Source organism: Schistocerca gregaria, chromosome 2, assembly GCF_023897955.1.
Source record: "Schistocerca gregaria isolate iqSchGreg1 chromosome 2, iqSchGreg1.2, whole genome shotgun sequence".
Classification (NCBI taxonomy): Eukaryota; Metazoa; Arthropoda; class Insecta; order Orthoptera; family Acrididae; genus Schistocerca; species Schistocerca gregaria.
In genome coordinates, this window is record NC_064921.1 from 985,273,630 (window position 1) to 985,287,083 (window position 13,454).

General features: G+C 42.1%; 1 protein-coding gene across 1 annotated transcript in view; it reads right to left on the reverse strand.

The window, feature by feature from the left end:
* LOC126335467 (leukocyte elastase inhibitor-like) overlaps positions 1–12,911 on the reverse strand; it is a 39,782-nt gene extending 26,871 nt beyond the window's left edge. Inside the window, exon 1 of the mRNA XM_049998779.1 lies at positions 12,660–12,911. The gene's annotated coding sequence lies outside the window, so the exon portion shown is untranslated. The remainder of the gene's footprint in view (positions 1–12,659) is intronic.
* Between the last annotated feature and the right edge of the window lie 543 nt (positions 12,912–13,454).

Sequence of the window (13,454 nt, forward strand, 5' to 3'; positions counted from 1 at the left end):
TGATGAAGTTATTAAATTTGTAATAATTGTTGTTTGTAAGATTAATAAAACCTGTAGCAAGCACACTAAGTAAAAATATGATAACTCATTTAAAAGCTCGTTCTACAATGTATGAAATGGCAAGTCACATTTGTTATTAAAGAAATCAGTAAACAGTTATAAGCAATTTATTGTACAGCACTTCGTTAATAGCAGCCTGATAATTCTCGTCTGAGGCCACCTGCAATGTTAATGTTTTGATTAGCGTAAGTCTGCAACGCCGATCCGTTTGAAGATGTTTTTGACTACTTAAAGTACAGTGCCGCGTATGGTGAATAAATTCCAATTTTTAACACTGGAAAGCAAATTGGCCAATTTGTCATTTTAAGACTATACACTGATGTGACTAAAGTGATGGGACAGCGATATGCGCTTACAAAGATGGTGGTAGGACCGCGTACATAAGTTACAAAAGGGCAGTGCATTAGCAGAGGCATCCCTTTGACGCAGGTGATTCATGCGACGCTATTATGGTCTCACAGCATGAATTCAACTATGAACGCGCAATAGTAGATGGAGCTAAATACCTCGGACGTTTCATTTCCGAAATCGTTAGTGAATTCAATATTACAAGATCCACAATGTCAAGAATGTGCCGAGAATACCCTATTGCAAGCATTATCTCCCACCACTGACAACGCAGTCGCCGTCGGCCTTCACTTAACGACCGAGATCAGCGGCGTTTGCATTGAGTTGTCAGTGCTAAATAGAGAAGCAACACTACGTGATATAAATGCATAATTCAACGCGGTACGTACGACGAACGTATCCGTTAGATCACTGCACAAAATATGGCGTCAATGGGCAATGGCAGCAGACTACTGACGTTAATGCCTTCGCCTGCTGCGCCTCTCCAGGGCTCGTGACCATGTTGGTCTGACCCTGGACGACTGGAACATTCTGGCCTGGACACGCCACGAAGCCATGGACCCAAGTTGTCCACTAGGCAACAGACTGCATACCAATTAGGTTCCTTTCAGAGTATGCTGACGCATTAGCTCCATACTTAATCATACACAACCGTTCGCTCGACGAGAGATCCATACCCAAAGACTGGGAAGTTGCACAGGTCACACCAATATTCAAGAAAGGTAGTAGGATTAATCCTCTAAATTACAGGCCCATATCTTTAACGTCGGTATGCAGCAGGATTTTAGAACATATATTGCGTTCTAACATTATGAATTACCTCTAAGAAAACTGTCTACTGACAGACAGGCAATATGTGTTTAGAAAACGTCGTTCCTGTGAAACACAACTGGAACTTTATTCACATGAAGTGTTGAGTGCTATTGACAAGGGATTTCAGATCGATTCCGGATTTCTGGATTTCTCGAAGGCTTTCCACACTACCACACAAGCGGCTTGAAGTGAAATTGCGTGCTTATGGAATATCGTCTCATTTATGTGACTGGCTTTGTGATTTCCTGTCAGAGGGGTCACAGTTCATGGTAATTGACGGATAGGGTGAAACAGAAGTGATTTCTGGGTTTCCCCAAGGTAGTGTTATAGGCCCTATGCTGTTCCTTATCTAAATAAACCATTTGGGAGACAATCTGAGCAGCCGTTTTCAGTTGTTCAGAGATGACGCTGTCGTTTATCGACTAATAAAGTCATCAGCACATCATAAACGGCGAAACGATTTAGAAAAAATATCTGAATGGTGCAAAAAGTGGCAGTTGACACTAAATAACGAAAAGTGTGAGGCCATCCACGTGAGTGCTAAAACGAATTCGTTAAACTTCGGTTACACGATAAATCAGTCTAATCTAAAGGCCGTAAATTCAACTAAATACCTGGGTATTACAATTACGAACAACTTACATTGGAAGGAACACACAGAAAATGTTGTGGGGAAGGCTTACCAAAGACTGCGTTATTAGCAGGACACTTAGGAAATGTAACAGACTTACTAAAGAGACTGCCTACACTACGCTTGTCCGTCCTCTTTTAGAATACTGCTGCGTGGTGTGGGATCCTTACCGGATAGGACGGACGAAGTACATCGAAAAAGTTCAAAGAAAGGCAGCGCGTTTTGTATTATGGCGAAATATGGGAGAGAGTGTCACAGAAATGATACAGTATTTGGGCTGGACATCATTAAAAGAAAGGCGTTATTCGTTGCGGCGGAATGTTCTCACGAAATTCTAACCACCAACATTCTCCTCCGAATGCGAAAATATTTTATTGATACCGACCTACACAGGGAGGAACGATCACCACAATAAAACTAGGGAAATCAGAGCTCGTACGGAAAGATATACATATTCATTCGGTTCGCGCGCTATACGAGATTCGAATAATAGAGAATTGTGAAGATGGTTCGATGAATCCTCTTTCAGGCAGTTTTATGTGATTTGCAGAGTATCCATGTAGATAGATGTAGATGTAGGCACTATGCAAAGCTGGTTGTGGCTTCATAATGGTGTGGGCTGTGTTTACATGGAATGGACTGGGTCCGTAATATGTTCGGCCAGTTTGAGACCATTTTCAGCCTTTCATGGGCATGGAATTTTTATGGACCACAGTGCACCATTTTACCAGACAATTATTGTTAATGATTGGTTTGGAGAACATTACCAATAATTTAATTGAATGGTTTGGGCATCCAGATCGCCCGATATGAATTCCATCGAATATTTATGGGACATTATCGGAAGGCCAGTTCGTGCACAAAACCCTGCACCCTTAACACTTTGGCAATTAAGGAATTGCAGCCGCTGTGGCCGAGCGGTTCTAGGCGCTCATTCCGGAACCGTGGGACTGCTACGGTCGCATGTTCGAATCCTGCCTCGGGCATGGATGTGTATGACGTCCTTAGGTTAGTTAGGTTTAAGTAGTTCTAAGTTCTAGGGGACTGATGACCACAGCAGTTGAGTCCCATAGTGCTCAGAGCCATTAGACTCAGTATTTCTGCAGAGGACTTTCAACGACTTTTCGAGTCCATCCCACGTCGAGTTTCGCACTACGCCGAGCTAACGGTGGTCTGCCAGATTGTTAGAAGGTATCTCATGACTTTTGTCACCTCAGTGCACTTTTATCCAGTGAAAACTAAGAGCGTGAAACATAATGGTCAACCAAATAAAATGAATTTAAGAGAGACGAGTATTTCCATATTTACGACAGCCTACAGCACAGAAAGTCGTACGTTATTCATCCCCCCAATAACTGGTTGGCAGTACGAAGTGCATTCAAGTTCTAAGGCCTCCGATTTTTTTTCTAATTAACTACTCACTTGAAATCGATGAAACTGGCGTTACTTGTCGACGTAATCGCCCTGCAGACGTACACATTTTTCACAACGCGGACGCCATGATTCCATGGCAGCGGCGAAGGCTTCTTTAGGAGTCTGTTTTGACCACTGGAATATCGCTGAGGCAATAGCAGCACGGCTGGTGAATGTTCGGCCACGGAAAGTGTCATTTTTGGAAAAAGCCAAAAAGTCTGTAGGAGCCAGGTCAGGTGAGTAAGGAGCATGAGGAATCACTTCAAACTTGTTATCACGAAGAAACTGTTGCGTAACGTTAGCTCGATGTGTGGGTGCGTTGTCTTTGTGAAACAGCACACGCGCAGCCCTTCCCGGACGTTTTTGTTGCAGTGCAGGAAGGAATTTGTTCTTCAAAACATTTTCGTAGGATGCAACTGTTACCGTAGTGCCCTTTGGAACGCAGTGGGTAAGGATTACGCCCTCGCTGTCCCAGAACATGGACACCATTTTTTCAGCACTGGCGGTTACCCGAAATGTTTTTGGTGGCGGTGAATGTGTGCCTCCATTGAGCTGACTGGCGCTTTGTTTCTGGATTGAAAAATAGCATCCACGTCTCATCCATTGTCACAACCGACGAAAAGAAAGTCCCATTCCTGCTGTCGTTGCGCGTCAACATTGCTTGGCAACATGCCACACGGGCAGCCATGTGGTCGTCCGTCGGCATTCGTGGCACCCACCTGGATGACACTTTTCGCAATTTCCGGTCGTCATGCAGGATTGTGTGCACAGAACCCATAGAAATGCCAACTCTGGAGGCGATCTGTTCAACAGTCATTCGGCGATCCCCCAAAACAATTCTCTCCACTTTCTCGATCAAGTCGTCAGACCGGCTTGTGCGAGCCCGAGGTTGTTTCGGTTTGTTGGCACACGATGTTCTGCCTTCATTAAACTGTCGCACCCACGAACCTACTTTCGACACATCCGTAACTCCATCACCACATGTCTCCTTCAACTGTAGATGAATTTCAATTGGGTTTCACACCAGGCAAATTCAGAAAATGAATGATTGAGCTCTGTTCAAGTAAGGAAAACGTCGCCATTTTAAGTATTTAAAACAGTTATTCTCGCCGCTGGCGGTCAAATTCCATCTTCCGTATGGTGCTGCCATCTCTGGGACATATTGTCAATTAACGTGGCCTCATTTTAAAACAATGCGGATGTTTCTATCTCTTTCCAGTCCGGAGAAAAAAAAACATAGGCCTTAAAACTTGAATGCACCTCGTAGCTGCTAGTGGCGCGAGCGGGAGGGTGGCGTCTTCTCCCTTCCAGGCAGCCTCCTGCTTTCCCCGTGACGCAACCGTTAACTGCCGCACGTCTTCGTCCTCGCTGCTGGAAGAACCCCGTTCACTGTTTTGTTGCACCTGGGAGTGAGGGCTAATCGGTCGGTTTATCCTGAGTCAGCGAGTAATTAGAGTTGATTGTATATGCGCAACTGACCCAGAAACACATTATGATGTTTTCCTTAGTCTCCACTGTACTTGTTTACTGTGACGTCACCGCGCGTTTCCGCGTGGTCCATGACAGTTACTGGTCCCGCAACGAACCTGTGACTTCCCATTACCTTCCCTGCCATACTTCGCGAACACCCGGTTCTGTGCCCGGCCCACGGGAAATGTGACAGTGAAAAGGTACGCACTATGTGTGCTAACTTTGCCACGTGTTATCGAGAGCTTGCATGCCTATAAATGTGTAGTTCAGAGTTAAACACGTCTGAAATAGTTACTCGCTCCCCGCCAGAGACGGCTGCTGGTACTTAAGACCTGCGGTGTCACAGGTTGTGACGTATGGGCCGCGGCTTGTCTTTCTCGGTGGCCAATTATTTCTGACGAAGGCCAAGTCAAATAATTTAATTGCTGAATTATATTCCTATATACTATTAGACGCATAATAAATTATTGTGCAATTATTAATTACGCATGTACGTAAGTAAAATCTATGAACGCTACAAATAATTCAGTACCTTCTCTTGCTGACAGTACGGGTAATGTAACTGATGATGATAAACAGAAGACCGAAAATCTAAAACTAGCTTTCAAAAACTTCTTTACAGTAGAGGACTGCAGCACCATTCCGCCTTTCAATTATCGAACAAACCCGAGGATGGCTGACTGTTTAGTGTACCTCGGACTGTGAAATGGTTAAGATCCTTAGACGCCAGGAAGGCATCTGGCCCAGATGGTATCCCCGTTATGTGTTGACTATGCTTCAAATATAACACCATTCTTATCTATCATCTATCAGAGACCATTTTAACAGCGGAAAGTTTCACGGTCATAGCAATCTATAAAAAGGGTAGAACATCGGATGCACATAATTACCGGCCAATTTCACTGACAAAGATTTGTTGTAGAATCATGGAACATATTTTGTTTACAGACATAATGATCTTCCTGGACTCTGAGAAGCTCATCTGCAGAAACCAGCACAGTTTTAGGAAACAGCGCTCATGCGAGACACAGCTGGCTTTGTTTGTGCATGATATACAACAGGCTCTAGATACCGGCTCCCAGGTTGATACCATTTTTCTAGTCTTTCAAAAGGCGTTCGACTCAGTTCCGCATTGTCGCTTGCTCCAAAAAGTGCGGGCTTACGGCCTATCCGATGACATATGCGGTTGGATAGATAGTTTTCTAACAGACAGAGAGCAGTATGTCGTCCTGAACGGGGTGACTTCAACACAAACAAGCGTAACATCAGGAGTGCCCCAGTGCAGCGCAATAGGTCCGCTGCTTTTTACGATTTCCATAAACGATCTGGTTGATGCTGTTGACAGCGGCTTTAGAGTGTTTCCCGATGAAGCTGTAGTCTGCAAGAAAGTAGTATCACACGCAAGTTGTGAATAAATTAATGAGGATTTGCAGAAAATAAATGCGTGGTGTAATGAGTGGCAATTGTCTCTCAATATTAGTAAGTGTAACCTAGTGCGTATAACAAGGCGAAAATCCCCATTAATGTAGGAATAGAAAATAAATGCTCTGTCTTTGGAAGCGGCAACATCCGTCAAGTATCTGGGTGTGACTATTGAAATGATCTCAAATAGAGTGATCAGATTACAAAAGTAAAGGGCAACACTAGATTGAGGTTGATTGGTAGAATCCTGAAGCGATACACTCCTTCAACAAAGGCATAGCTTACTATACGTTAGTTCGTCCAGTCTTAGAGGATTGTTCGTCTGTATGGGACCCTTACCAGTTGGGTCTGATTAAAGAGATTGAGAAGGTCCAAAGAAGAGCGGCAAGATTCGTGACTGGTACATTTAGCCATCGCGAGAGCGTTACAGATCTTACAGAAAGTCTGAATTGGGACACACTTGCATATAGACGGCGCGCTAAGCGGAAGCGGCTGCTCACTAAATTTCGAAATCCGATCTTCGCCGAGGATGCAGAGCATATATTATTACCATCAATTTTCAAATCACGCAATGATCACCATTCGAAGATAGGGAAATCAGAGCACGTACTGAGGCGTTCAGACAGTCGTTTTTCCCTCGCGCGATCCGCGAGTATAACTGACGGAGGGGGGGGGGGGGGGGGGGGGGGGGGGAGAGAGGTTATGACTTTGGCGCGAATTGTGTCCTCCACCACACACCGCTTGGTGGGTAGCGGAGTATATATGTAGACAGACGAATTTTGATCACGTTGTAAACCGATGTACTTAATAGCGTAGAAATCATATAACGAATTTTTTAAAAAGGCAAGTAGTATGTTCCTTAATGGGGTACGGTCTTTCGCCGAGTTGTCCTCAGCTTGGTAAGATCTGCGTGTGTGGCCATAACGGTGCTTAGGATTCACACTGTGTTACTGGCACTTTAAATATTTTGGTGATCGCGAGCTGAAACCTTATAAAATCCTAGACTATGCTTTCTGTCGGAGCTCTATAGAAGATGACTTTATCACTGTCACGCAAAATTTCTTGTATTTGTACTGTTTGTAAGAATCTGTGAACTAGAGATTTTGCTGTATTATTTAATTTTACCCCCATGAACCATGGACCTTGCCGTTGGTGGGGAGGCTTGCGTGCCTCAGCGATACAGATGGCCGTACCGTAGGTGCAACCACAACGGAGGGATATCTGTTGAGAGGCCAGACAAACATGTGGTTCCTGAAGAGGGGCAGCAGCCTTTTCAGTAGTTGCAGGGGCAACAGTCTGGATGATTGACTGATCTGGCCTTGCAACATTAACCAAAACGGCCTAGCTGGGCTGGTACTGCGAACGGCTGAAAGCAAGGGGAAACTACAGCCGTAATTTATCCCGAGGACATGCAGCTTTACTGTATGATTAAATGATGATGACGTCCTCTTGGGTAAAATATTCCGGAGGTAAAATAGTCCCCCATTCTGATCTCCGGGCGGGGACTACTCAGGAGGACGTTATAAGGGTCGAGGGGTATGAAAGGGAAGCAGTGGTTGGGAAGAAAGTGAGGCAGGGTTGTAGCCTATCCCCGATGTTATTCAATGTGTATATTGAGCAAGCAGTAAAGGAAACAAAAGAAAAATTTGGAGTACATATTAAAAGTCATGGAGAAGAAATAAAAACTTTGAGGTTCGCCGATGACATTGTAATTCTGTCAGAGACGGCAAAGGACTTGGAAGAGCAGTTGAACGGAATGGACAGTGTCTTGAAAAGAGGGTATAAGATGAACATCAACAAAAGCAAAACGAAGATAATGGAATGTAGTCAAATTAAATCGGGTGATGCTGAGGGAATTAGATTAGGAAATGAGACACTTAAAGTAGTAAAGGAGTTTTGCTATTTAGGAAGTAAAATAACTGATGATGGTCGACGTAGAGAGGATATAAAATGTAGACTGGCAATGGCAAGGAAAGCGTTTCTCAAGAAGAGAAATTTGTTAACATCGAATATAGATTTATGTATCAGGAAGTCGTTTATGAAAGTATTTGTTTGGAGTGTAGCCATGTATGGAAGTGAAACATGGACAATAAATAGAAGAAGAGAATAGAAGCTTTCGAAATGTGGTGCTACAGAAGAATGTTGAAGATTAGGTGGGTAGATCACATAACTAATGAGGAGGTATTGAATAGGATTGGGGAGAAGAGAAGTTTGTGGCACAACTTGACTAGAAGAAGGGATCGGTTGGTAGGACATGTTTTGAGGCATCAAGGGATCACAAATTTAGCATTGGAGGGCAGCGTGGAGGGTAAAAATCGTAGAGGGAGACCAAGAGACGAATACACTAAGCAGATTCAGAAGGATGTAGGTTGCAGTAGGTACTGGGAGATGAAGCAGCTTGCACAGGATAGAGTAGCATGGAGAGCTGCATCAAACCAGAGTCAGGACTGATAACAACAACAACATTTAATTTTAACTGTGGTACGACTTTTACGAGTTTAGTCGCGATGACAGCGATGATAAACTTTTTATTTCGCCCAGAGCGTTTGCCAGGTTTGATACGCTCGAACTTAATGAATAGGGTACAGGCTTTCGTAGTTTTTTGCGAGGTTTCATGCATTACTGTGTCAATGATCTGCTTTGAATTACGGTTCAGTTGACTTATCAGTTTGATGTGAGGTCACTATTCACATGTATTTATGTGCTTCGTATGAATAAACGAATGGTCGAAAGTGTAAACTGACTTCCATAGTAGTAAAAAGGTCTTCAGGATTTGTTTGGAATGCGATTAGAGCTTAAAAGAAACCTTTTATGTCCGTCCCATGCTGATTCAGCGAGGCATGTGGAAATATTTCGTCGTATATTTTCCTTCAGCGAGCTTTTTCTCCAATCACAATTATTTGCGGCTAGTAGTGGCAAAAGACTCAGTAGCTTTACATCTCCCAGTCTAAAATGCCATATGACTCTTCAACAGAACCGTAATATCTCTTAAGGAGACACCGAACACTGTGTGCATTCGCTTAAAAATACAGGACACAGCTTTTGATAACATTTTCAAAGGCACGCATCACATATAAAGTACTGTGAAATATTGTGATGTGGTTGCGCCAGGAAGTAAGTGAAGACTAGTGCAAACAAAAGCTGTACTTTATGTTTCGTTTTATTTACCGTGGATGCATTATGAAGCTCAAGGTCCTTTCTACTTTTGGCTATATACTTTAATTTTACGTTGTAGACAGACGAATACTGAAGTAGAAACTAATGGAAATCTACGAGAACAGCTTCTGGATTTAAATCAGAACAATAAAACTACAAAATATTTTTCAGTACAGAGAAAAGGTGAAGAATAAAGCAGTAAGAGGAGTGGACATTGTTCACATTGGAGTAACAAATTAAATTTGTGTTTGAGGAAAACAAACAGAATTATCATAAAATCAAAGATTAAGATGTATGTGTTACACTCAGAAATTACTATTAACTCCCAAGGAAGGAAAACCTATCACGAGACTGCTCTAGTTTCACAGTAGTTAAGCGTTTATGATGGCTAGCCTCGTACTAAATTATCAGTAACTAAAGCTACTCCTTTCCAGTTGAAATTATGGAATGTTTCTGAAACGTATTGTAGAAATGTATGATGGATACAGCTTTCCTTAGAAACTGTGAAATGAAAATATTAACTGCGCCCATGATTTGCGTCTACATAATACAATGCAGATTCGATTAACTTGTTAAATGTATGTAAGATTCTTGTGTGTACATATTTGTGATGATGATAGCGCATTCGGTTGGAACGCAATAAATTAGTATTGTTGTACTGTGTGTGGCAGAGCGAACATTTTAAGTTCAATACAGCCACCATCTTCACATCGAGTAATCCACGAACTGTTTCATAAGCGAATGTAGGACAAATTTATAGTGGCAGTACCAATTTCTTGTCGTTATAGGAAACTTAACTCTGCGAAACAATCCGAGGCCGTATACCGACAGAACTGGATGTCAATATTTAATGACAAGAGACCAATGTGAAATTTTCATAAACCATGATTCTACTGTATATTTAAATATCATGGCCTTAATTCTTTTGTCAAAAAATGAAAGTGAAAATACTTCCAGTTGGTGGTATGTGTTTCCGAAAACACTATTACGGATTCAGATCACTCACTGCTCAACAGTGACAGCAGAAAGGGACTGTAGAATGTTCATAAGAAATGATAAAAATCGATCACAACATATTAAAATATGTGACAGTTTTTTGTCTGCTTATGCCGCCTTACTTTATATCCCAATGACGTCTTTCGGTTCTTCTGATCCATCCTCGTATCTGACTGTATCGTTTAGAAGATTAACCCATCCGACCCCTCTGCAAAATTTACATTCTACGTCAAAGAATTAAAAATTTATTTTTAACCTGTGGAGTAATACGTAAATTTTGCTGACAGGTTGTACGAGAAGCTCTTGTACCCCATATAACCATATCTGACGACAGTTCAGGTATACAGAAACACTTTGAAAAAGGAAAGCAGTCCTGGAGACAGTACGAATTTTTTATTTTTTTTGACGATATGGCTTTTCGACAACACATGACACGGGTTAATATTATAAATAAAATTAGAACAGATATTCCAAACATAAAATTCAAAGAAGACTGTCACCCTACATTGCTGTCAGGGTATATCCTGCAAAAAGTATCCATGTTTCCGATAGTTTACTAATAAACTGTCTCGCTCATTATCGACACTTTATTGACGCAGTAACACAAATAGGAGACATTTAGTGCTTCAAAAATTACGTCATCTAACTATACGAAATAGCAACAGTTCGTTTTCAACTTTGCCTGCAACCCACCACCACCCTTAGCGGTAATTGGCGTATCTTACTACCACGGTAATTATTTTACACGTAATGAGTCACAAATATACAAGACTAGTTTGAGATTCCTTCATCCTTTCCTAAATGCTTTCACATCACCCTTTTTCAACGCGCCACTCGGCCGTTGGGGTGTAATGGGTGTCTTACTGTCCGAGTAACTTTTTCAGATAACAAGCGAAAAGTGTGCCAAGTTTTCTAGAAACCGATCTGTTGAGTTAGAAGATATGGAATGTACGTTCGCTATTTTTATAATTATACTAGCTTAGCACCCGCCGCTTTGCTCACGTACACTGTATGGTCTGCATTTTCTTTTTTCTTTATCTTTAATCAAATTTTTATGTTGCTCGTAAACTACGACACCACTTAACCTTTTCAGACTGTGTAAGGTCATAGAAGCAAGGTCTTTGCCGAATGTACTTCTGAACAAAAATGATTCTGGTTACTGGAGTCCAAGGGTAAACTTTATTTCTTCACACAGATCTGTCAACATCTAATCGACCAGTGGGATATCAATTTTCATAGATTTACCTTCAGAAAATTAATGTAACTAAATATTTCCTTAACGATTTTCCATCCCCTGTAATCCCTGTTAGTGGATGATTTTCCAAAAATGCAGAAACACGTCTATATTACCGACAGAAACGAAACACTAAGTTTCGTAGTTGCAGCTTCAAACTTGCGGTAATAGCGACATTTTTTCAAAAAAGCCTTTCCTCCCCTGTTCCACCCCCTCGAGAGTTTAATTTTCAACAATCCCTGGCGACAGTATATGGTCCTTACCCTCTCCAAATTTAAGTTGTGATACTTAGCCGTTTGGGCTGGACGACGGTGAATCACTGAGTCAGTCGGGACATTTTCTTTGTCTACAGATATAAATAATAGCGATATAGATGAAGTATAATTTCAAAAATTTTGGGGTACAACTATTTCGAGATGTGAATCCTCATCTATACTAAAAACTCCGAGGATTAACATTTATTATCCGAATGAACAACAGATAGGAAGCTGAAGTAGAAGCTCCATTGGAAACCAGCGTGTATTCTTTAAGAAAGTTTAATTCATCAAAAATTAAACACCGTAAAATAATTTTTTTATTGAGGAAGAGGTGGTTGTTGTAATATGTAGACTACTGCCACTGTGCAGTGATACTGTATCAACAGACTATGTGGTGGACACCCAGTTTCACGAGCATCAACACACGTGAAAATTAGTACGTCTTTTTGGCGGCTTACGTACAGAAAATATTTAAGTTTGTAAAACGAACTGCAGTACATCAGATTATTAAATATGCTCAAGGATTTGAGCATATTGCGAACTACAAAAGCTACTAACCATACTGTCGTCTTTTAATATCTGTGAATAAAAGACAACTAAAATAAATTAGGTGGAAATTATAGAATAGGTATCAGTCTTTTACTCATCGTTCTAGTGATTAAGAAGGAGCAGTTAACGTTCTGGTAGGTTTTCATTTTAACTGGTCATTGGCATTGATTTGGGTGTTTGCTCTCTGTAAATAAGCTAATTGCAAACAGTCCACTAACAACGTTCGCATACATCACATCTGATTCGCACATATCGATTGTAACCAACGACGTCCTTAGTGCAATTGGGACCCAGTGCCTGCACCACTTACCTCCACAACTGCACGGTGATCCCACGTCTGAGCCGCTCCGGAACTCCACTGCAGTCCGCCCGCAACGCTTCGGCGACAACTAGTTGTCTTATTTTTTCGCGCCGATGGCAGATGACCTCTTTCCTGGTCACCACAGATTGCAGCTTTGTGTCGCAACAGAGTCCTTGGAATCCCTGCTAGTGACGCATCGCTGGTCGCACTGGAGCCGCCCAGCGCGACTTTTACACACGAACGCTCCTGCTCGGATTCGACTAGATACATCTTCAGGTGTAACTGGAACGTCTTTATAAACAACGTCTTTGACGAATCCCCAGAAGAAAAATCCAGAGGCGTCAATTCTGGCGAACGAGCCGGCCACGACACATCATCTGCGTATCCAATCCAACAATTTGGCAATTGTCTCTGCAACTCATCTCTAACCACCAGCGAAAAAAGAGCCGGACACCCATCGTGTTGATACCCCATTCTGTTCCTTGTCCCTCAAGGTATTTCTTCCAATAACAGACCTAATGTTTCTTGCAGGAATGTTGTGTACTTCCTACCATTAAGATTTCCTTCGATGAAATAGGGGCCTATAACTGTGTCTTCCAGAACCCCACACCATACATTCACCGACCACGGTTTTTGGTGTCCAACTTGCCGCAGCCTACATGGATTTTCACTTGCCCAGTAACGTATGTTATGCAGATTAATATTTCCATGGTTCGTGAATGTAGCCGGGTCAGTAAATAAAATCAAATTAATGTGTCATCCCTCTGAATCTGAGCCAATCTGCAGAATTCAATGCGACGCATA